Source organism: Aulonocara sp. 'chitande type north' Nkhata Bay, linkage group LG7 (assembly GCF_057382095.1).
Source record: "Aulonocara sp. 'chitande type north' Nkhata Bay isolate Kocher_YH1m ecotype deep benthic linkage group LG7, A_spYH_male_GT1.1, whole genome shotgun sequence".
Taxonomy (NCBI): Eukaryota; Metazoa; Chordata; class Actinopteri; order Cichliformes; family Cichlidae; genus Aulonocara; species Aulonocara sp. 'chitande type north' Nkhata Bay.
This window is the reverse complement of record NC_141350.1, coordinates 21003165-21027752: the sequence shown is the minus strand read 5'-3', so window position 1 is coordinate 21027752 and position 24588 is coordinate 21003165. Positions and strand designations below refer to the sequence as shown.

General features: G+C 39.1%; 1 protein-coding gene across 1 annotated transcript in view; it reads left to right on the top strand.

Annotated features, from left to right (window-relative positions):
* lingo1a (leucine rich repeat and Ig domain containing 1a) overlaps nucleotides 1-24588 on the top strand; it is a 123721-nt gene that overhangs the window by 40549 nt on the left and 58584 nt on the right. The window contains exon 2 of the mRNA XM_086299343.1: nucleotides 23269-23414. The gene's annotated coding sequence lies outside the window, so the exon portion shown is untranslated. The remainder of the gene's footprint in view (nucleotides 1-23268; nucleotides 23415-24588) is intronic.

Genomic DNA, 24588 nt, shown 5'->3' with positions numbered 1-24588 from the left:
CCTTTCTGCCACCTTGTGAGATTAGTTTCAGTTGTGCTTATATCTGTGTCCTCTCCCTTTGTTGTCTGGTATCTGTGTATTTATTGTCTCAGCCTCCACGTGTACTTTGTTGTGTCATCTGTTGTCCTTTGTCGCATCTTCCTTCACGTTTGTGTTTCTGTTCATTCTGTGTTTTCCTGCAAGGTTCATAGAGTTAGATGTCTTGTTCATGGCCTGCTAATATTTTGTGTTTTATGAGAGCTCAGCTTTAATGCTGCTTTTTGAGGCTATTCTTGTCTCTCAATTCCAGCATCCAGGTCCACATCCCTCCTGTCATTTCATGACAATTTTTTCACTTTTTTAAAAACTACATTACACAGCACGTGTGCACCAGCCATAAGCAAATGTTTCTTACTTTGCACTCTTTTGGTTGTGGCAAAAAAGATTACATTTGCAAATTACTGAGGAAACTCAATTTGTCTTATACTGTTCTGCAAAAAGCCAAAAAAGAAGAAAAAAGAAAAGAAAGACCACTTATGTAAAAGACCTGCTGAGAGCAGTGAAAGGCTTTTGTTTGGGTGAATTTATTGTTTGGCAGAAAGACAAAGACCCTTGTCTTTAGAGAGTTCTATTAGCTAGGAGGCCACAGGGTAGCCCATGAGCACACTGCATGATGACTTTGTTTAGAGCAGTATTACTTTGCCTCTTGATGAAATTGTTGCTTACCTGTAAAATGGTTATGACAAGAAGTTTTTAAAGAAAGACTTGCAGAAAAAAAAACCGCACAATATTTGAAATGTTTAGCACTTTTTTCTCCTAAATGTATGCACAAAGTACCACAGATATGGTTTCTTTGAAGTCAGTGCAGTTTTTGCATTGTTGGCTATGAGTACAAATTAGCCACATGCTAATTTCTAAATAAAATGAACCCACATTTGAAAAATACAAAATACCCGACTTTCCTTAGACTGAAGAACTGCAGGATACAAAATGTATTTTCATATATTTCAAATATAATTTACCATTATGTCTTTACTCTTATCATTTCCAGTGTGTAACTGATTTGACAACCATGGTGTGTTTGAACTTTTCTTTAATGTAAAATGTATTTATTTTGCTGTAACAAAACAAGGTAACATAATTCCCCAAACCCCAACTCTCCTCCTTTCCTTTCTCATGGTGCTAAAATTCTCCTGTAAATGTTACATGTAACAAAGTCTCACTGTCCCAGCAGGGACAATTAAGGTAGCTAAGCCCATATCGCAGTAAAGTCAAGTTATAAAGAACATGATATATTAGCACTGATGTTGTATTATCTCTTTCTTGTTTTAATACTTTCTTTTAGCCTGTAACTCAACTGTTTGAATTCAACTGTTCAAACAACAAGGACAAGAGAAATATCCTTGAATTAAATGACTTTACTTTTGTCTGTGTCACTCATCTAATCACCAGCTTGTTTGATGCTATGCTTGACTCACTGCCAAAACAGATTAAATCTTTTAATATAATGAAATGTCCCCATTAAACTTCAACTTACAAGCCAAACTTCATTCAAGTGAAATTTATTCAGGAAACTGAAGGTTAAACAGACAAAGTCACGTTTTTATTTACTTCTTGATAGTCTTAAGCTTTACAGTTTTTGTCTGGAAATGAGTATTATTTTCTGTTTGTGCTCTTTTTGTGACAAGATATTATTCATAAGTATCAGAACTATTTGTTTCGTGTCTTTAGCAACAGAACTCATATTGATTTGACAGGATGGCAATTTGTCAGATCTGTTTAATTAAGATCTAAAAACTATGACTCATTGTGGGTTAATTGTTTCATACATTAACTGAAACAAACATTTGTGTTCTTGCCTTATTTTTCAGTATAACAAAATTATTATATGGTATAATTAGTACAGTAGTGAAATGTGCAGACAAAATCACTCAAAAAAAGAAGCAAAAACAATGTTTGCTTCTCTAGAACTGACCTCATAGAAATAACGTGAATACCACAAGAATGTTTCCTTGTGCGTAGCAAAGATGGACAGTGCCAAGGCTTAGAGGGGAAGACTTTGATTTGGGAAGGCTTAGATAGACAGCTGAGAAAATTCTCTTGGACAAGTTGGTATTGAAAGTCAATGACTGATGTTCCTCGTTTCATAATTGATCTGATATAGCAGGTTCACGCTCGGTACATGTCACTGGAGGATTTGACATTGTTTGGCCAAATTAGGTTTCTTTTATGCGGGCCCCGAGGATATGTAAATATCAGCACAGTGCCTTACACACAAAGAAATAAGACATCCTTAGATAGAAAGAAATGAAGCAGCAATGCAGCTGTGACTACTAAGGCAGTAAAGCCAGAAAAGATGAAAGCTAGATAGTTAACATCATTGACATCACAGCAGAAGGGGGATTGCGTCAGTTTCTTCAAACAGTTCTAATAAAACACCATAGGAGGGTTGACTGCATATTCTCGTGATAAAAGGGTGCCCCCCTGAGAATCCATTGACAGTGCATTTGTTATCACAGCCCTCCTATTTTTGGCCGCCAAATGTTATCCAGTTTAAGTTTGAGCAGCTTGTCATGAAGACAAAAATTGTTTCTTAGAGTTGTTTTATTGTCACTGCTTTCAAAACCACATTTAGACTGAGTAAAACATGTAAAAGTAAAAAGTGTCACAGGGACAGAAATATAAGAAATTGAATCTAATATGTATAATTATTATATCTTGTATTTATAATTCTATCTTTCCTCCTATTAAAAGGTTCTCATGGTAATTTCTTGTAAATTAGTACAAGTCCAGTTAGTGGTTTGATTACTTATATAGCCCTTCAGTCAGTGCTCTCAAAATATTAACATAGGTTCTCTTGGGGATCCCAGTCCCTGCTCCAACATACCTAATTCAAATGGTCAACTAGGTATAATATACTGTGACTGCCTGATAGCAATATGATCATTTAAATCAAGTGTGTTCGAGCAAGCAAGCAGTTAAATAAGCAGTCCCCAGGAGAACAGTTGAGAATCTACTATTAATGCCCAAAGAGAAGTAGTCTGACCAAATAATGTTGCCCTGAGGCAACAGACAACAACAAAAAAATCTGCATTGATAAGTAAGTTAAATCAAAATCTGTCCTTACAAATTAAACTTGACTTTCCTTGCTGTGCTACTGAGTCCCAAGATTATTCCTCATAGCACATGTAATTTCACCATGTTTATAATTATACACCTGCACACACGCATACCAACACAGCAACAACAAAGGGAAACATCTTTACCTATATTGACCCTGCAGTATCATTATTAATGTATGCTATTAAAAGTTTGCTGCAGTTCACCACAAAGCAGAGAACCTTTAGTTGTTCTGCTTGTTGGAGTTTCTTCTCTTTCATCCTTATTTAACCGGGTAACTTGGCTAAGAGCATATTCTTGTTTACAGCAGTGGCCTAGGGGAGTAGTTGGGAAAATAGGCAGTGCTGCACACATAAACACATTTGGGAAATGACTGGTGCAATGGCGGTTGACAGCTGGCCACCAAGCAGTTTCACTACAGCATTTCTTGGTGTTCAAATGTTCATTTAATGGAATTTGTTGTCTTATCGTTTATGTTCATTTTTACATATTCAGCTCCAGTCAACAGCTCCCAATCACACTGGAGAAACTAGTTCTCGTCCTCATCTTTCACAGTAGTGTTTCTGTGGAATTTCTTGACTAGTGCTTTTAAAATGTGCAGCACCAGTTTTACTACTTAGCATTACTCCAGTATTCCCTTTATGCTGTAGTCGGGGCGGGCATCTTGTGTGTACACACACACACACACACACACACACGTATATATATATATATATATCTATATATATCTATATATATATATATCTATATATATATATATATCTATATATATCTATATATATATATATCTATATATATATATATATATGAAACTGCCATTCCCGTTTCCTGTTTTTCTTTTTGGTAGTTGACACTGCATGTTCATCCAGTCCAATGAGCTGGCAGCTTCAGCACCAGCTAGGGTAATTATTTACAGGAGGGATTGTGGAACCTGCTAAAAATATCCCATTTCCCTCTCTACAAGACCTCCCTTGAGAGCTTTGAAGACAAGGCAGGAGGAAAGAGAAGGGAAGCAAGGCTGTGAAGAGTTTTTACTCATTCCATTCTTTTACAGGCGCTTAATTCTTAATGTCAAGAATTAACATGGATTAATTAACATAAGGCAGTCCTGTAATCTGTAAGGCCCTATCAAAAACAAGACTTTTAACCAAACTCTAACATCTAAGCTGCATTAAACTCACTTGCTTACTTTAGAAAATTATCAGTCGTCTCTATGAGAAGGTCAGAATATTAGGTCTACTACACGTATGCATGCTACATTGATAAGAGTTTGCTGTTTTGTTTGAGGGCATCTTGAGCATATAAACCATTTTAGTTTCACATGCACAAAGGTAATGCACTGTCATATAGTAAAATTTAAGCTACAGGGAAACCCCAGTATCAGGAGTAAAACTTGTATTCAGTTTCTCTACAGGTGTTGTTTATCATGGCTGACAATTGAAATATTTAAGCCTGGTCTAGAACTTAATATTTCCCAGCTGAATCTGGAAATAAAGAACTTAAAGAATAAAGAAATTTGGCTCACAGAATCTACAGGCATAGCTTTTCATATCACGGCAGGGCACAGCCAGGAGTGATAAAAGAAATATTATCTTACTCCAGGATTATACCATGTGTGGCTCTAAATGGGGATGCATACAGCTGCAACAACAAGGTGTTTTTTAACACAGCTTATTTTTGCACCTCTTATTGGCTTCTTCTCCTTAGCAACAGCAACCAAGGCTTACAAATACAGTGCAGTAAACATGATTCATCAGAAGGCCATCATTCAAACCAGAGGCCTTAAAAAACTAGAGTTACCTTAACACGTACCTATAAAACTGATTTTTGAGCCAATTTGTATGTTAGGATATTATCTTTTAGAAGGGAATCCTTTAGAAGGGTTCGATCGAACCCAGGTTAAGAACCATTGCATTAGAGTATATTTGCTGTTATATCAGTCAGTCATTAATGTGTAAGATAAGATAAGATAACCTTTATTAGTCCCACACGTGGGAAATTTGTTTTGTCACAGCAGGAAGTGGACAGTGCAAAAGTTATGACGCAAAAATTAGAATACAATAAGAATAAATACAGTACACAGCTGTACAGAATAGAATAAAATAATATACTATATACAGTAGAATAAAATAGAATAAAAATATACAATAAGATAAAATTAGAATACGAATGCTATATACAACTGAGTAAAAATACAACGATGCCAGAAAAGATTATTGCACTTAGTGTTATTGCACATGTGTGGATGTGTGTGTTTGTTCAGTTAAAGTCTTTGTTGTGGAGTCTGACAGCAGTGGGGAGGAAAGACCTGCGAAATCTCTCCGTCCCACACCGTGGGTGCCGCAGTCTCCCACTGAAGGAGCTGCTCAGTGCTGTCACAGTCTGCTGCATGGGGTGGGAGACGTTGTCCAACAGGGATGACAGCTTAGCCGCCATTCTCCTGTCACTCACCACCTCCACTGGGTCCAGAGGGCATCCTAGAACAGAGCTGGCCCTTCGGATCACCCTGTTCAGTCTCTTCCTGTCCCCAGCAGAGATGCTGCCGCCCCAGCAGACCACACCATAAAAGATAGCAGAAGCCACCACAGAGTCATAGAAGGTCTTCAGGAGTGGGCCCTCCACCCCAAACGACCTGAGTCTCCGCAGCAGGTACAACCTGCTCTGCCCTTTCCTGTAGAGGGCGTCTGAGTTATGAGTCCAGTCCAGTCTGTTGTTCAGATGAACACCAAGGTACCTGTAGCTGTCCACAGCCTCAATGTCCATACCCTGGATGTTCAGTGGTTGCAGTGGAGAATGCTTGTGCCTGCGGAAGTCTACCACCAGCTCCTTGGTTTTACTGGCGTTGATCTGGAGGTAGTTCAGCTGGCACCAGTCCACAAAGTCTTGAGTCAGTCCTCTGTACTCCTTGTCGTCCCCATCAGTGATGAGGCCGACTATTGCAGAGTCATCAGAGAACTTCTGCAGGAAGCACTGGGTGGAATTGTGGGAGAAGTCTGCAGTGTAGATGGTGAAGAGGAACGGAGCCAGAACCGTTCCCTGTGGGGCCCCCGTACTGCAGACGACCCTGTCCGACACACAGCCCTGAGTCCTCACATACTGTGGTCGGTCGGTGAGGTAGTCCAAAATCCAGGTAGTGAGGTGATGGTCCACTCCAGAGTTCTCCAGCTTGTCCTTCAGAACCGAGGGAAGAATAGTGTTGAAGGCACTGGAGAAATCAAAGAACATGATTCTCACAGTGCTTCCAGCGGTCTCCAGGTGAGCGAGGGAACGATGTAGGAGGTGAATGACGGCATCATCCGCTCCAATGCCAGGCTGGTAGGCAAACTGAAGTGGGTCCAGTGATGAGCTTGTTAGGCGCCGAAGCTGAGCCAGGACCAACCGCTCCAGGGTCTTCATCAGGTGGGATGTCAGAGCCACCGGCCTGTAGCTGTTGAGGTCCTTGGGGCGTGAAGTCTTTGGCACTGGTACAACACAGGAGGTTTTCCAGAGCTGTGGGACTCTTCCCAACCTCAGGCTCAGGTTGAAGAGGTGCTCCATCAGTAATTCACTCCATAGAGTAATTCACTTCACAGCAGTGGACAATGGGATACCAAGGGCTGACTGGGCATCTATTATCATATTTTCTGCACTATAAGGTGCACTTAAAATTCTTTAATTTTCTCAAAAATCCACAGTGCGTCTCATAATCAGGTGCGCTGTTCCTCGAACCGATTGCTGACCTCGACCCGATTTTATGTGGCACACGGTGCTTAAAAATCTGTCAAAAAATGTTTTAGTACGACTTTGGTAAGCTACGAAGCCGCACCTCTTGATGGATTGCCAGAGCATTACGACTACCGTAGTCAGGAGGATTTCTGCAAAATAATTAAAATGTACAGCTCTGCTATCACTTCCAACATAAATAAAGACAGAAAACTAAACAGCAGTGACATTTGTAGTGTTACTGAAGTTGGGCTAGCTGGTATATAATGATGTGCTACGTGATCCCCAGCGGCACAGCTGTGTTAACTAGGGTGACCAAGCGTCCTCTTTTCCCCGGACATATGCACTTTTCACGTTCTGTCCGGGGCGGAGGAAGTTATTTTTTTGCCCTTGCTGACTTGTAAAAGCCTATATGACATTTTTTGTTTCACCATTCATTAACTGCACAGAGAAGGCATTGTTTAAAATATGTTAAAATTTTCTTTAAGCAAACAGTATTCTTAAAGTTCTTCATGACTGGGCCAAGTGTCCTCTTTTTTGGAAATCAAAATATGGTCACCCTAATGTTAGCATAACATAAATAGTGAAGCTGGAGGATGAATGCAAACTTTTTTCCACTCTACAAAAGTTAACTTGAGGGTTCCCGATGGTTATGGACAAATGCAATTGCATGGCAGGATGCTGTAAACTTCAGTCAGGAGAACAACTTGGATAATCCATCCACAATACAAGGTCAGTCATTAATAAACTGCAACAACACAGGAATAGAGCAGCTTCGAGAGAATTCAACATTAATGAATCAAAGGTATGGAAGAAGAGGAAGCAAGAAGAGTTGAGTAAAATTTGACTTGTCCGACTGTTTTGTTTTTCTTAGTGCGCCTTATGTATGAAAACAGACCCGTTCACCGACAGTACGCCTTATAATCTGGTGCGCTTTATTGTCCGAAAAATACAGTAGTCAGTAGGTTTGCAGTTCTTTCTCTGCCTTCTCCTGTCTGAATGTCATAGTATGCTTGGGTAAGACATGGACCCCAAGTTACTCCTGATGCATCCATTGGGTCAATGTATAAAACAAAGCAGTCAAAGCCAACGAGTAAAAGTGCTGTGTATATGGGTGACTGAGGCTTGGAGGAGAATATGATACCGCTAGAGAAGAAAGTGCTATATAAACACCAGTCCACGTGCCATTACTTGTTCCAACCGTGGCTTCAGTGGAATACAGAAAAAAGTTTTCTTCTTTTTTTGGTAAAGTGTTTTTTCCCATCTCACTTCCTGTCTTGCATGTTGAGTATTCACAAGTTGCACATCATGTGAAAACAAGCCCCTTGTTTATGTTGAACCATTCTTAATTTCGTTGTTCTCATGACAATGACAATAAAGTTTCTGATTCTGATTCTGAAGTTACGTTATAATTAACAAATATGACTCCCAATCTAATCATAATGTCTGTAAGTTAGCATATGAACTAATTACCAATTACATTTGATGTACTGCATATTACTTTCCCAGAAAAATACATTTGAACCTCAGTCAACTGGAACTATTGATCCAGGTGGGTTGCCTCTACTGTGTATTATCAGACTATCAGGTCTGAGCACAATCAATCACATTTGTTACACCTCTCCTGTCACCTTGAAGTCTGTGTTTACGATAAAAAGTATTTTCTCCTTTCCGGTCTGTCATTTCTCAACTCTGGATCCCATCAAGTTGTCACTCTTTGATTTTTAATGATAATGGCTCACAGATGGGATGAGCAGTATCAGTAAACAGAAAACAGATAGGAAGTAAGGGAGACAGAAAGAAAACAGGATTTTCTGTTTCACTTTGAGCTGTGATTTTTTTTTTTTAAATATCACACAACAAAGCTTGTGACATTTTTTAGAGCTGCTCATTAACTGATATCTAAAGGCTGTTTTACAGCTGATCAGTGCTTATTGCTCCAGCTTGCTTTGGTCAAAGAATTATACATTTGCAGAAATCCCTGCCATGCAAACAGCTCTCTAGCTTTCAAGTTGTATGACTGATCTGGGGAAATTTCACTCCAGTTGTTCTTGCATGGGATGAAATTACTTCCTTCATTGGGGGGGGGGGGGGGGGGGGGTGCCTCTGATGTGTTTAATTGGTTTGTGGTCGTACCATATTGGCTTGTGCATAGGCTGGATACAAATTAGACAATGGAGGTGGCAGGCAGGAGAAAAAGAAAAAGGAGGCATGAAAGAGGGCATGCAAAGGGTTGGTGTGATAGAGGATGGGGTGAGATGGAGGCAGATGATCCACTGTGGCCACCTGTAAAGATAGCAGCCAAAACAAAGAGTTTAAGTTTGGAAGCATTTAGGACTGTGTTTTTGTCACAGTCTGATCAGCTTTCAATTAGCCAAGAACCACAGCATAGACAACAAACATCATCTGCTGAATGGAAGCGATGACTGACCAAATGTGAATACATGCTACTTGCTCAACCACATCACAAGACACAACTGTAACAAACAATTTATGAAAAACCATCAATCAGGTCAACACTAAAGTATCTAGGTAAAATACTCCTGTACAGTTGTCTGATAAATGGTGGCTCCAAGTGTGGGGCTGAATTTCCAATTACTTTTCTGGGGCTTCTCCAGCCGGGCTGGTACCCGTACAGCTTTTGAAGGATGGAGAGGTGAATGCAAAACAGCTTCTGTGATTTTCAGCAGCCTGGCACTTCCACCCTTTGATGTATGAAGCCCCAGTGAGCCCTCAGTTGCTCTTGGTATGAGTTGCTTTCCTCACATCTTTATGTTGTGCTGTTTGTAATGTTATGTATTGTAAAACAGCAACAGACCAGGAAGTCAGTGCAGGTTTGAAACACTTAATGTCACCTTCTGTCAGGCAAACCTCCTTGGCATTGTGATGTGAGTGTGTTTAATGTGACTCCCTGCAGCAAAATGTACTCCTCGCATTTTTGGAAAAGCATCAGGTGTTTAGAAATCTGTCAAAAAGTCGGCAAAACTCAATGCACAACCTTGTCAGAAGTCAAATTTGCCCAAGGTCTTCTTAAGATTCCTTGTTGGTCTCCGGCTAAATAATTGAAGCCTTATTTGAGCTGTGGTGAATTGCGGATAAGGGTGTTTTTGGCTGACTGCCTGCTGCTCTATCAAAGGAAAGAGCTGCTCTTGGTTGTGAAACTCTCACTCGATCTTGCTGTGTGACATTGCCCCGGTCAGTATTTAGAAGCTTATGTTTACTTGTGATGTCTTGAAGTAAACGCGCCTCTGCAGATAACATTTTTTTTTTGTCTAAATGATGGCCAAGATTAATATTGATAACTCAGGGTGTGCTCAAAGCTCTTGTTTGTTCAGTTAGTTAAGCAGCAGTTAGTGGCTGCTGTTTTGCTCGTCGCCACTGTTTCATTTGTTTTCTTTTACATGTGTGTGTGTGTGTGTGTGTGTGTGTGTGTGTGTGTGTGTGTGTGTGTGTGTGTGTGTGTGTGTGTGAGTGAGAGAGAGAGAGAGAGAGAGAGAGAGAGAGAGAGAGAGCCTCAAACAGAATGCAGTGGACTGTAGAATAAAAATTCAATGAAAAATAATTGAATTTTTCCTCAAACTGATTAGCTTTCTGGAAAGTCATCATGTACTTTGTTTTTCATTGCAGTCAATAATTCCAGACATGTATCCTGAACTACCCACTGCTGGCCATTCTGGCACCTTACGTACTATCTCTGCCCTCTTTTGCTGAAGTCTGCTTTTCGTTTCCGGTATTATTGTACTATAAATATGACAGCATTACCAAAACTCCTTGTGGCTGCAAACAAAGCAGACATGCCTTTCTGTGTGGCTTGTTTACATTAGAAAGTAGTCAAGAGAATGACCAAGAAAGCCTATCTAGAAGTCAAGCCCACACACACACCCAATGGGAGACGCTGCCCTTCTTTGATACGTCACTCAAGCTGACAGACAGTGCTTATCTGTCAGTGAGAGAGAAATGAACCAAGCACCCCATTTCTCTGTCACTTCATCCATATTGGTTTAACCTGGAGTCTTTCAGAAGTTCATCAGCTGCACATCTCAGATAAGGCTATTGAGATGGGCGCAGGGGTTGGGTGGGGGTTGGCTTCCTATAGGACCTCTGTGTCCAACTCATCTGAGATTTAAAGAGATTTTATTCATTCATTTCATGTTGGTTTTTGTAACTCAACCAATATGTGAATGTTTCAAAGACTGACGTAGAAGCACAGGCTTGAATATCAGTGTTGGATTGTCTCTGTTGCTCCCAGTTTAATGAGTTCCTACAAATCTAATAGGAAATCCCCCCACATAGTTACAAAGGTCTTATAATGTTCAGCTAAAAAAAACTGCTAACATAAAGCGACAGGCTTCAAAATTAAGTCGTTTAATGCATGGACCAAACATGGACAACTAGCAAAGAAAATGCATTTTAATGTGGAACTCAACAAAACAATAAGAAAAAAAAACTCACTCATCAAAAAATAAAGAAATCATTATTATTAAAAAGTATCTCGGGGTCTTGTTCGCGAGTGATGGGAGAAGGGAGCCGGAGATCGACAGACGGATTGGGGCTGCAGCTGCAGTAATGCAGACGCTGCACCGGTCCGTCGTGGTGAAGAGGGAGCTGAGTGTAAAAGCGAAGCTCTCAATTTACCGGTCGATCTACGTCCCTACCCTCACCTATGGCCACGGGCTGTGGGTAGTGACCGAAAGAACGAGATCGCGGATACAAGCGCCAGAAATGAACTTCCTCCGAAGGGTGGCTGGCCTCTCCCTTAGAGATAGGGTGAGAAGTTTGGCCATCCGGGAGGGGCTCAGAGTAGAGCAGCTGCTGCTCCACATCGAAAGGAGCCAGTTGAGGTGGTTCGGGCATCTGACAAGGATGCCCCCTGGGCGCCTCCTGGGTGAGGTGTTCCAGGCATGTCCCACCGGGAGGAGGCCCCGGGGCAGACCCAGGACACACTGGAGAGATTATATCTCTCGGCTGGCCTGGGAATGCCTTGGTGTTCCCCCGGATAAGCTGGAGGAGGTGGCTGGGGAGAGGGAGGTCTGGGCCTCTTTGCTTAGGCTGCTGCCCCCGAGACCCGGCCTCGGATAAAGCGGATGAAGATGGATGGATGGATGGATCATTATTAAAAACTGTGTTTGAATATATTAAATACTAACACTTAGCACTGCTGTCTCACAGCAAGAGGGTCCTGGGTTTGAATCCACTGGATTGACAGCTGGAATAGCCTCCAGCCCAATCAAGACCTTGAACTGGTGTCAATAAACAATTGTTTTAGAAGTAAATCTATTTGTCCCTCAAGTTTTTCCACTTTGAGATATGCAGTAACAGCTGCATTCCTATAATTAATTCTGTTGTATTTTGTCCAAGAGAGCGACTTTATTTTGGCCAATCATAAGGTTTTTTCTTACCCATCTCAATTTGAAAACAAGGATGAAAACACTCAGTCAGTATTTCAGCCATCGAGAAAGACAGCATGGAAATGTGTCAGCATCTTATTATCTTACTATTCATATTATTCAGATTGTTTGTACTTCTGAGCCCCAAACAGTCAGGAGTTGAACATCTTACATAATAACAAATTTACATCAGCCATTAATCTCAAGACCCTAAAATGCCACTCCATTGCACTTTATCTCATTTATGCTTATGAAATAAACACAAGTGCTTTTGGCAGAAGTTTTACACCATCTGTTGCGCTAGAATTTGCCTCTTTTTTTTCTCCCCTGTCTGTTTCCTAGGACCACTCCTCAGTCCATTTCTAAATAAAATGCCCCGTTTATAAATGTGACTAGTTCGCCTGTGGTGCCACATGGTAAACTGTGTAGCTGGATTCAGTGCTAACATAAATAAAGGGAATAATAACAGTTCATGTTTGTGTCTTTGCATCACCTTAAAATCACTGTTAAATGATGATGATGGTTTAATCAGCCAACCTGGTAATCGATGTAGAGTGAGGAGAATTTAGTCCAAGATACTACACTGGTGATGGAGTGATCACTGACGATCCTGAGTCAGCAGAAATCAATGTAGTGTATGTAGCTGACAGGATAGTTCAAGGTGAGGCCCTGTGTGTAGCTAAGATTGTGTGTAATGTCACATTAACATCTGGCATCGGGGGACACACAACATCCTTCATGGTTATTTTTTCTGCAGTGATGATGGAAGAAACAGCTGTTATGATGCTGCAAATTAATCATGAGACCATCTTCTACATGTATGCAAGGACACAGACACAGTCTTAACATCTAGTGCATTATATTTGATACAGTTTTTATGAGTTTTTGAGACTTCTACATCATCAGTCTGTGTTTTTTTAGGCTGAAGAACTTGAAAAAAAATTGCACAACATGTTTTTAAGCTCTAGAGTTCAAAAAGTGCAAAAACTCATCTTTGCAAATATACTGCATGTTTTAATGCAAAGTGCATTGGTTGCTGTGCATTTGTAATATTTGCTGTTCTGTTTAGAGGGAAAGAATCTGTGTGCCTCTAAATGCACTCTGTACAATGAAAACTGAATCAAATCTATTTCATTTGTCAAACTTTCCTAGAAGCACACTGCAGATGTATGTTTTGTTTTATTATTAAATTTGCACTATAATATCAAATCCAATACTACCATTATTAATTTGGTTGTTTTCTGTTGGCCTTTCTGTAATCTATATTTTCAATTTCAGAGCACCGGTAATTACAATATTCAGTATTCAGACTACAGTCTGCAGTAATGACCTCGTATGTCTCCTGGTATCATCATTATTATTCATGGCTGCACTCCAGGCCCACAGGTCAACATGAACTGTGCCTGTCAAGACAGCCATCAGAAAAAAACATTCTGGGCACATGCACGTAGTGGATACGCATTAATGAATCGTGCACTTTAATTGTGCAATCACGTTCTGCCAATCTGCTAAGTTGTAAATTTTCCCAAAGGCTGTCCTTTTTCTTAACTCACATTCCTTTAGCATCTTGATAGCTGTCAAAGTCAGTCTCAGAGAAATAAGTCCTGTATGTAGAGTGTTAATCTACTGTATTTTCTTTAGATTAATTTTATAAATAGAATTATCTATTTATTTGATTCATTCTGGTGTGAAAGCTGACAGCTGCCCTTACTCAAAAGTCTCATGTGAGACGCATAACAAAATAACATTTTGCTTTTGTTGTTGATTCGGCTCTCATAGTGGTTCTCTGCTGCTAAAGAGTCTAGGGTGTCCAACACAGTGTAAACAGTCTTACGTAATTCAAAGGTAAATTAATTTATGTTTCAAAGAGATACTGGCTCGTTTATGCTGAGAGAACACTAGAGCTGTCTGAAAGACACTAAGAAGTGTAGCAACCTAATCCCATTAGAAAAGTTCTTAATATTATATTTGTGACTTCACAGAAAAAATGCTAGCCAAAAACTGCAATTAAAGTAAATGAGGGCAATATTTCAGACTTTTATTATATGACAGTAACCTATTAGAAAAACAAAAAAGAATAAATAAATTAAATAAAAAGAACCTTGCAACTGCCTGAAAGACTGAGATCAAATATCTAATGGTATGACTGTGTGAAGTGCTACAGGTAGGAGGCTATCTAATATGCATAATCACTGTGGATGAGTTTTAAATTCCAAAATAAAGTTATCTGAAAAATTCGTCATATTTGGAAACTTCATTGAGAGTGACTCATTCACTTAGAGCCATTGCTTTCATAAGTAGAAAGACGCGGGGTACATTTGGATAGCCTAGAGAATCTGTATAATTTATTGGGCAAGTAATGAAGTCAAAATACAGCTAAGAATTTGTCTTTTCAAAATATTCAAACGATTTAATTAAAAATAAAGGAGGTACATTGTTTACAATGTAAACAGTAAACAAAAGTTATATGCATAAAACTCACCTAGTGAGACTGAAAGGTAGTAAAGTTTTACTTGAACAGGTTCCACTCGCTGAGCATGAATTTTAACTTTGTTATTGTAAAATTTGGTGCCCAGTATAGACCATATGGAACATAACATCTCGAGGCAATTTAGCATAATGCTTCATGACCCAAGAAATCTCTGTGCTAATGTATTATGTGACTAAATTAACAAAGCTGAACTTTCCTTTGGTGTCAGGCGATGGCTTCTATTTTCACCTCAGATGGAATGATTCATGAAATCATTTAGGCATCATTTTCAGGGATACACTGCTCCTTAATGATATTATAATTATCCACCAAAGATTAATTTGCATGTGTGAGGCAAATTATATGATGGATTACCTATAAATTGTCATAGAGCAGTAAAAATGGTGAATCGTGACAGAGCTCGGTTTTCTCATTGTGCGCTGAAATGACCAAAACATACTGAAGTATATATTTAAGCACCACTAGACCTTTCACAGTTGTAGCTCAATAAAACCAGCAAAGGTACAAACCACATTTAAACTAAACAAGACCACAATTAAGATTAGATTAGGTGAAATGTTGTTAATTGCCCCTCATAAATGGGTAATTGATAAATTACTTATCCATTAATTAGAGTGGACCTGCCATGCTCCCTGGACACCCCTCTCATCTGTCTCAGTTAAACTCCTGCCACTAAATGCAGATGGCAATAACAAGACGACCAGCATTTGCAGCATCTTTTTGCTCAGTGACACAAACTTAAAACCAGCCAACCCAAACTTTGCTAAATTTCTCTGATTATCTTGATTGAATTGTATTTTTAAATGAAGTCAATGCAGCTATTCCACACTACTTTTGGAGGTTTAAGGTGAATAGGGGTGGAGGCAGGGAGGCAGGAATCGTAAACCATGAAAACAAAGCCTCAGGGAGACCTTAATGGCTTTTACATGTCAAAAGGTTTTTCACTGCCTTGTGGTAGGTTGAATGTGGTTATTTGGATTGTGATTTTGCACTGCACTGCTGCTACATAAAGCTCTCTTATTGTTAGAGGAGACATGGGGCTGATAGTAGAAAGTCAAATCTTGTCACAGTATTTCCTTGAGTATTAACATTTTTTTCCCCACATGGACAGACTAGTAATTCACTGAATACAGTTTTGGTGACTGGCAGGGCATCATGCAAATGGAAATCAGACTCATCAGCATCTTATTGTTTATGTGTTTATCTGGTTATTTCTGGGAGTTGGAAGAGCTCATAAATGAAGCGATTCTGAGAATTACATAATCAAAAGTGTAACTGGATGTTTTCATTACTAGCTGAAGTACTATTTTGTGGTGAAGCAAGGTGCATGTGTTAAACCCATTGTTTTTCTTGCCAAAAGTAGAACAAGCCACAGCACAATCATCCGCTTATTGACTGATAGAGGAAAATGAGGTGACACAAAGAGATTCCCCCCTTTTCAGACAGTTTTGGTGTGGCTATGTAGCTGACACCGGAGTTTGATCATCAGCTTACAGACCCAGCTCAACAAGCCAAATAAAATGGGTAAATGACTACTGGAACCAAGCCAAACAGGTTGGGGCACTCCAAAGCTTGTGCTATTATTGTTTTATTTAGTTAAGATCTTAAGTTCAATGGGCTTGCATGACCCGCTTGACAATACTGGTGCCAAAGAATATGTTTGCATCCAGCACTGTGCACACACAAATATTGAACATGGACTACATACATAAGATATCCTTCAGGACACTAAATACACAAGTGGGTATTGATTTGGATCTCAATCTTGCACTTACGGTACAGCTAAGGTTCTGTGCCATTTGTCTTCACATATCAGGGTGAATTTTTCTAAGTAATTATCCAGACGACTGAATTGCTGGAAGTTTCACTGAAAGCCGGGGATAGTGGAAAAGGTGATCTAAAAAGAGACAGCATCATACAATTAATTAGTTCTCTGACACAGAGATGTCTAATGCCAAAGTTAGATCCACACCAGGTGTGCTGAGTGCTGTGAAGTGAGTGTTGTGTAGCACTCAGAACACTTGTGAGAGTTGACTCTCGAATCCAGTGAATGAGATCATGTCATGGTTATAAATTTAAATGACCAGAACTTGTGTAACTACACCTGTTTACTGGGAAATTACAGATTTTTCTCTGCATTACGCAGTTACTTTATAGTCCATAGTAAAGTTGAATGTGGAAAAACAACTGTAATACTTTGTTACTTTGTCACTACTGTTTCAGTTCTTTTGTTTATTGAACAACACTCTGCATACTTTCACTGCAGTGGGGAACAGCTGGTTGAATAAAAATAAAAGGTCAAAATTCACACTGCCAAGGTTTAATTACTTTAAAAACCTAAGCTACTGGACATATTTAAGTGGTGGCTCACATGAGCTGTGGCTTTCAGCTTTTTCTACCTGTTTCTGTAGCTGCTGCAAAAATAATAATGGTAATAAATAATAATAACAGTAATAATATGAAGCATACACACATAAATTTATGAATTAAATTTAAACTCAGAAATGCTCATCTTCATTATCCAGTGCAGTGGTGATTTGATTTTACTTATTTTGTAATCCTGGAGAGAGTAAAAATGTGGGATTTCTGCAAAAGCTTTGTAGGTCTCTTTCCACAAATGCTATGCTCTGATCAATTTTTAATATTGTGCTGTTTAGTAGAGACAAACAAGGAATGACAATTAAAGGAAAACTTTGAAAATTCTGCAAACAGACTTGTTTCCTTCCTTCTCCAATACTTGATGAGATTATTGGTTACCCTGTGATATCTGTTTAATGTTAACTCACTGTGCAAATGTGTCAGCTTAGTTTAGCTTAAACAGTAAAAACAGCTAATCCTGTCAGGCAAATTATACACAATAAAATGGGAGGAGGCATCATGCCCCTTTACCATGAGGATGTTTGTCCCCCCCCTTTTTTATTTATTTAGCTTATTAGATAGCTACAGAGATTTTTTATTGCACGTGATTATTTAATATCAGCCTATGTTTCCAACCACACGGTACTGCTAAAAAAAGTCTTTCCTTATCCAAAGTAATCCTTTTTGACCAACTTCCCCGTTGTTATCCTCAAGAAGAAACATTTTCTTGTTTAATATTTCCATTAAATTGTTTAAGCACAAATCACTGATGTGTTAAGAAATGTGGGATGTTTCAAATGTGGCTTTCACAGCCTGGTAGGAGAAAAAACAAATAATGACTCCTCTATGGATTCAATTATGTTGCAAGAACATTTGAAGGATGATATTAAACGTGTATCAAAAAGTGCTGATGTAAACCTGCTGGTTCTATTAGGCAAATTAAAAGAAGAATTAAAAACGGATGATGCCATGTTTTGCAACTCTTTGCCTTGGCAAGGAAGAAAATACAACATTTCTACTAAAAACTTGAAGCACATGAATGAAACCAAAGTCACTCACAGTAAATACAAATTACATGCTGACAGGTAGTCCTGCTCAATAAAACAAAACAACATTAGTAACTGTATCCATGCCCGTTGTTCAGATTTATCAAAGTTTCCCCTGAAGCTCACCAAAATACTTAGTTAGCACAAGCAGTTTGTGTCTGGTGTCTTATGTTTGCGTCTTTCTGTTACAGGTCAAAGCCACTGTCTAAGCTCTTAATTGTTATGAAAGACAACACTTCATGTCCATTGACCCATGTCAGCACTATACAGAAGTCATCTTAGTATGTTACTTTATTTGTGTATTTATATACTTTTGTTCCTAACAGATGAGTCTACAATTTATTTGCATAGGTTATTAATCTGCTCATCCTTTAAAGTTAATGGAAGTTGTGTTGTTTGTTGCCTCTGCCGAGGAAGTGTCTCTGCTTTCCTGAACAAGCCACAGATTTATTTACAGTATGAGAGAAAGGACTCGGAAAGCCCACGGGAATAAAGTTTTAGACAGGGACAGTTGAAAGATGTTGGATAGAGGTCAGAACTGTTTTACCCACTGTGCATGCCACTGTAAGGTAAACTCCCCAGGATACCTGTTAGTCACTGAGGCCCTGATATGTTCTGCTGGATGCCTGGGGTGTGTGTACCACACAGGTGATACTTTTGCCTGTCAGGTGGCTTGTGGTGAGAACTAATCCTGTTGAAAATAGAAATGTTTTCTGCCTTGGGATGGGGGGAAGGAGTGCAAAAGCGACATGACCAGCCCCATGGAATCAGTCATCTATGTGCACATTGGGAAACAGTCTAATCTTGTCACTGACACATGGGAAAAAGTGAAAGTCTCTAGGTATCAGTAGCAAAGACAGAATGGAGTTGATTTGTAAAATCATACTAGCACATGATGAAAACTGAGAAAAGCATTTGTTTTTTTTCTTCCCAAACCTATGTTGTTATGCTGATTTGTAATTCACTGTATACATTTATGTATTATATCGTCATACACTCTTAACTTTAAAAAATTCCCATTCTGTCAATCCTGCTGAAAAGAGTTACACAAGAACTCTGACGTCTGTCATGCCCTACTTCTTAATTTCATTTAGTTTCCCACTCTCCATTTTAAATGTTAAATGCTGTGCAGATGGTGTTTATCAATGACTCATCATCTCTCTCCCCAATAGCCTGGTTTATGTCTGGGGTTAAATTCCTGCTGCAGTAATTCATGTGTTCTGACTTTTAGCTGTTATTATCCCAACAATTTTGACGTGACGATTGGGATTTTCAGGTTAGTTTGTGATTTCTGTTATTTCCCCCTGATGTAAGAATATGTTAGTTAATTGTTAATGTTGCTTTGGACTCTCAACTATATTTGACAGACAACATATAAGTTGCTACTTTTGTGTGATGTTGGTACTGGTTTGTGTGATTTCTGTAAATGTAAACAAGTGGTAGGAATGTATATTTCCCTGACAAAACTGACCATTTTCAGTGTGGGAAAACAATGGATTAATTCTCTTATCAAGCTTGCTTCACTCTTAAAATACCCAGCAGCAATTTTCATGTGGAAATGACTTCCCACTATCAGTGGGAAACCAAGCATGAGATGTTTCTTCAGCAAATAATGCCATTAAGGTTTTACCACTCAAAGGATTCTTTAGGGAGAATATCATATCTCACACGATGTTGCACAGTTTTGTTTCTTCTCATCATGGATAGCTTCATGCTTATATATTTGTTTGATGTCATCAGAATTGCCCCAATCAATTAAAATTGTTTTATTAATGACAATATCAGCTCATAAACTAAGTCATAAATATAATTGTCCATAGATCTGCCAATCCATCCATGCATTTTCTTCTGCTTATCCATTCGCGGGGACAGCAGTCTAAGCAGAAAAGCCCAGACCCTTCTGTCCTCAGCCACCTCTTCCAGCTTATCTGAGGGAAAACTGAGATGTTCTTAGGCCAGCCAAGAGATGTAATCCCTCCAGGGTGTCCTGGGTCTACCCCAGGGCCTCCTCCCAGGAGCACATTGGTGGAACATCTGGGGTGGCTGTAGCTCAGGAGGTAGCTGAGGTCACCTACTGATTGGAAGGTTGGTGGTTCGACCCCTGGCTCCTCCAGTCTGCATGTCAAGTATCCTTGGGCAAGATACTAACCCCTAATCGCTGTCCGATGCATCCATTGGAGTGTAAATGTAGTTAGAAAAGCACTCAGTATAGAGAAAGTGCTTGTGAGAATGGGTGTGGTGGCATGTTGTATAGAGCCCTTTGAGTACTCTCAAATCAAATCAAATCAAATCACTTTTATTGTCACATCACATGTGCAGGCACACTGGCACAGCACATGCGAGTGAAATTCTTGTGTGCGAGCCCCACAAGCAACAGAGATGTGCAAACACAACAACACAAACGAGCAAAATACAAGAATGGCCAACCTGAAACTAATAAATATATGTACAATATATAATAGTGTATGCATTTCTGGATGTGTATACTAAATATTTTCCTACGTGTGTGTGTGTGTGTGTGTGTGTGTGTGTGTATACACATTTTTACAAATTAAATAGTAAATAATAATAATAATAATAATAATAATAATAATAATAAAATATATAAAATATACAGAGTTGAATATGTGCAAAACAAGTGGCATTTATATACAGTGTGGAGTGCATAATGTTGAAGTTCCAGTAGTGAAGCTGAGGTGTCTATGACGTGTTCAGCAGTCTGATGGCCTGATGGAAAAAGCTGTCTCTCAGTCTGCTGGTACGGGACCGGATGCTGCAGAACCTCCTTCCTGGGAGAGTAGAAAAGCACTGTATAAGAACCAGTTTATTTATCATAAACCAATTGGCTCCTTTCGATGTGGAGGAGTAGCAGCTATAATCTGAGCATCTCTCGGATGTCTGAACTCCTCACCCTATCTCTAAGGGAGAGCCCAGCCAGCCTTTGACAAAACTGTGATTCTCACAGAAGTCTTATAACAGAACAACTGTCTGTTCCTCTCAATCATGCCCCTCCTGGTCTCACTGTTGTTGCCCATTGAAGTCTCCCAGTAGGACAACGGAGTCACCAGATGGAGCACCCTCTAACATCCCACCAGCAACTCCAAGAGGGCTGGGTACTCTGAACTGTTGTTTGGTACATAAAAACAAATGACAGTCAGAACCTGTTTCTGGGCCCGAATACGCTGAAAAACAACTCTCTTGTCCACTAGTGAAAACTCCACTATACAGGCAGCAAGCCAATGGGATACAAGGATAGAGTCCAGTCCCTCCAGAGCTTGGCTTGGCATGCTGTGTGTTGAGGTGAGCCTGACTATATCTAACCAGAATCTTTCAACTTTACGCACTACCACCAGAGAGGTTACATTCATGTCCCAGTTGCCAGGCTCGATAGCTGGGGATCAGGACACGAAAGGACTCTGCTCCCTTTGCCACCCAACGCACCCAACCAGTACAACGCCTGATAATTATTACTGCAGTGTGCTTTATAATTCTATATCCATATCAGTCAATAGCTCATTAATCAAAGGCTGCTGTATATTTTTGTTGTTGTTGTTGTTTTTATCATTCCCATACAATTACATGAAGTGTGTGAATACTGCAGTGTACAGAACACATGAAATAATCAAGTAACTTTGCAGTCTTCTGCAAAGTTCTGAACTATATTATTATGCAACATTTTCACTGTAACACAGGTGCTAGTAAATAATCTGAAACCAAATTTTATGCATTGAAATGAATTGTTTTGCGAGTAATGAGGCAGATGAAATGTAGAACATCTTGCAGAGGAAGAACAAGGTGTCTCTGTTACTGCCAACAACTCTGCAGACAAATTACACCAGCACAGATGCTTTGGACCAGAACACTTTGCTTTGGATCCAAGGTCTGACTTTTCCCAGCCAGAAAATCAAAGGGAAGTTACATTCCTTCTGATTTTAATGCATTAGATCGTTTGTGGAATGTGGAAGATCAAATGTTTGCCAAGTCATTTGCAGATGCAAACATATCTTAGTGGGTTTTTTGTATATTTTCAGATATTTGTACGTAATGCTTTCATGTTTTTTGGACCAAATATGTCACAGGTTGATCTTACGAGTTTCAGCGGTAAAATGTTCTTATTCAAAATCAAATCAGTTACTGATACCGTGGATGTTAATAATTTCACCACCAATAATTTAATCTCCTATTATTTATTTCATATAATGAAGGAACAAATTAACTTTGGTATCCATTACCTCTGAAATACTCAAAATCTCTGGTATTTCCAAAGTCTGATCGTCTCTCACCCACAGAGAGGGAAATGGAGCATGTGGTTATTACTGGCAGGATGTTCTGATGTGAAATCCAAAAGCAAAACTGAAATACTGTTGTACTCTTTAGGAAAGAGCATTTTCAGTGTGAAGTCACTGGTAGACATCACTGATAATCACTGTTTAGTTTTTCATTTCTTAATCTGCCATTTATTATTTATAGTTAATTGAGCCTTAGGTACATTTAAACAAACCACTCATTTTAAGGATGATATAAGGATATCTTTTTAATTTTGTAATCTCTATTTCTTATACTAACAATGGATTATGTGACTGATTATATGTGTATTTGAAAAATCGCTCTCTGTAATGTGGAAGGAACAGAGGATTATGACCCAACTCGAGAGTTCAACTTATTTCTGCGGTGCGTTTCAGTTTTATTATTTAATTACGTTGGTTTTGTTGGTCCACAACTTTAAAGTTCTGGTTAACTCCCACAGCTCCCAGCAATAACAAGATGTTACTTTAAGCGAACAGCCTTTATTGGCACACTATATGCTATATCTGCCTAGCCGGAAACAACAGACAGATGCAGTTAGCTGTTAAATATAGTGGTGCGAGGAGCGGCTGATGAGACAGATATTTCCCTCAGGAGCTGGTGGTGGTGAAAACAGAGTTAAACAAAAGCAGAAATATTGGACTTTGTGTTTTGAAATTCATCAAGTGGCCAGAAACACAACTCCAGATAAATAATAATGGTCTTTCATGTCTGTAGGATGTGTTTGGTTTCAAAGGAATAATGTCAGCATTGAATTCACAGCTTGTTTCCACGGCCAACTAATGACATTAAGTTTGGTTTATGTTTTAAAGAACATCACATTTAACACATAATTTATATGCTTTGCAGTAAGGATTCTTGTGTTGGTTGCTTCATGCAGGTGGCTGATCAACTGAAGAGGGAATGCTGTGAGGGTATGTGGATTAAGGGGAGACGTTGCTCATCTCACACCTTCAGCCTCCCACCTCCTGCACAGTAAGCAGATCCAGCGGCTCTTTGGAATCAGCAGGCCAGCAATTACTGCCCGTGAGTATTATTGCACTCCCAGAATTATTAAAAACTCACGCTGATCGTCACACAGAATAAAGAATCTTAACTTCAGCATTATAAAAAGCACTGCATCTGCGGACCTTCTCTGATACCTTTTAAACCAGCCAACAATTTACAGAGTAAATCAAATTAGGAATAAAAAAACTTGACATTTAAAATGTGCGAGGATAATATAAATAGGTAGTTGGCAAAGACGTCTCACCGCATAGCAATCAGAAGAGACGCTTTGAGCATTGAAATAGCTGATCTCCTTATCTCATTGGCTTAATTAGTGTTAATACATCACAGCTCCTTGATTCACTTTACAGATCTCTCAAAAAAATGCGTGTTTTTTTAAACACTAGTGATTTTTTTTAATTCAAACTTGTTTTTTGAAAGGTTTGTCTTGCAGTCCCTGTTATTGTTGGGTACGGCTCTTATTGTCGTGGATTGTCTTAAATAACACTTACCTTTTTTTTCCAGTAAACACACAAATTTTTTAGTTGCCGAAATTTTGCTGGTTTAATTGTTGGTAGCTAAGAACTAAAATTTCATGTCAGTGAATATTTAGTTTATAGTTACTGCTACATTACTGCTATACTTGCTCACATACTTTCATTTAAAAGGTTCACAGATTTCTTAATAGAATAAACCAGACAACACTGCCCACTCTTCTGTTGCAAAATAATTGTGTAGATACTGTAGACAGATCATTTCTGGGACGCAGGATACACTTTACCATACTCTGCATGTAAGTGTTTACTGTATGTTGTAGCAAAGCCCCCACATTTAAGTTGTGCTTTCTATTTCACAGAAACAATATAAGTTAAGTAGTGTACTAAAACATAGTTTGCCTTGTTTTTGCTGGGACTCCTGCAAAGTCACTTTCACTGCATGTTGCCTCCCTTAAACACCAGAAACTAAATACTATGTTATAGCTGGTCAGTAACAATAAACTTATAAAGCACTCAGTAAGAAAGTTATCCTGATGGAACCCTATGTTCTACTCATTAGTGTACTTCTCTATAAAACTAAATTGTTCTCGCATTTACATTTAGGTGTCTACAATGTAATTAATGACTGGATGTTAATTTTCTGTTAATAAAACATTCATTTTATGAAATGTATCTGAGTCAAAAGAGGAAAGGAAAGAGGAAATGTTTGTTGTTGA